This window comes from Palaemon carinicauda, chromosome 2 (genome assembly GCF_036898095.1).
Source record: "Palaemon carinicauda isolate YSFRI2023 chromosome 2, ASM3689809v2, whole genome shotgun sequence".
NCBI lineage: Eukaryota > Metazoa > Arthropoda > Malacostraca > Decapoda > Palaemonidae > Palaemon > Palaemon carinicauda.
In genome coordinates, this window is record NC_090726.1 from 45,267,064 (window position 1) to 45,268,718 (window position 1,655).

A 1,655-nucleotide genomic window follows, 5' to 3' on the forward strand; every position below is an offset into this window, starting at 1 on the left:
ATATTATCAAGTCATAAACTTCAGAAATATATTGTTATTTCCTATATTATTAAGACTTCAGAAATATATTTCCTATATCATTAAGACTAAGTGCCAACTCAGGAGAGAGAGAGAGAGAGAGAGAGAGAGAGAGAGATTTATGATCCAATAAAAGATATTAACAGACAGGAGAAATAAGGAGACATTGAGAGAGAGAGAGAGAGAGAGAGAGAGAGAGATTTATGATACAATAAAATATATTAACAGACAGGAGAAATAAGGAGACATTGAGTGAGAGAGAGAGAGAGAGAGAGAGAGAGAGAGAGACATACCCATCAAATTCTTTGCTTTCATCAACGCAGATATCGCCGAGCAAAGGCACTGGCAAGTCAAAGGAAGAATTATGAATGAACAAAGGAGAACCACCAGTCCGTGGCATCTAGCAAGACCGAGAGAGAGAGAGAGAGAGAGAGAGAGAGATTTATGATCCAACAAACGTTAACAACCAGGAAGGAATATAATAATGAGAGAGAGAGAGAGAGAGAGAGAGAGAGAGAGAGATTTATGATCCAACAAAAGATATTAACAGACAGGAGAAATAAAGAGAGAGAGAGAGAGAGAGAGAGAGAGAGAGAGAGAGAATTTTGGAAATGGAGTGAGAACGTAAACAAACATTTTTCGATCGAAAATAAATATAAAGGTAAACAAAAGTAATAATAAACCAAAACGTGAATAAACAAGGAAACTAACAGACCAATCTTTTACAAATCAATGCACCAAATTAATTGCAATAAAGAGCAAAAATCAAAGAAAACAGAATAACTGGAACAAAGCAAGACCATTAGGGCAGAGGCACAAGCCTGGACTACCTCCACGGCTTCCTGCACTGCCGCTGGAATCACTTCCAGAAGCTGCTACGCCTGGAATCGACCATTCCTCCAGGCTGGGAATATGACACCTGGAAACTGATAAGAATTCCAGTCTCGAGTTTATATTTTTTTTTTTCATTTTTTTCAAAAGGTCGGATTTTACCGCTTTGCCAAATGGGAACTGCGTTATTTAAAAGGGGGAGAAAAATAATAAGGAATTCGTTCGAGGAAATAGGCAAAATTCGATTAATATTTCTTCCTATGAGAAGTGGTAGTGAGGAAAGGTTAAATATTTCCTCCTATGAGAAGTGGTAGTGAGGAAAGGTTAAATATCTCTTCCTAAGAGAAGTGGTAGTGAGGAAAGGTTAAGTATCTCTTCCTATGAGAAGTGGTAGTGAGGAAAGGTTAAATATTTTCTTCCTATGAGAAGTGGTAGTGAGGAAAGGTTAAATATCTCTTCCTATGAGAAGTGGTAGTGAGGAAAGGTTGAATATTTCTTCCTATAAGTGGTAGTGAGGACAGGTTGAAGAATAGTTCTTCCTATGAGAAGTGGTAGTGAGGAAAGGTTGAATATTTCTTCCTATAAGTGGTAGTAAGGACAGGTTGAAGAATAGCTCTTCCTATGAGAAGTAGTAGTGAGGAAAGGTTAAATTTTCTTCCTATGAGAAGTGGTAGTGAGGAAAGGTTAAATATCTCTTCCTATGAGAAGTGGTAGTGAGGAAAGGTTAAATGTCTCTTCCTATGAGAAGTGGTAGTGAGGAAAGGTTGAATATCTCTTCCTATGAGAAGTGGTAGTGAGGAAAGTTT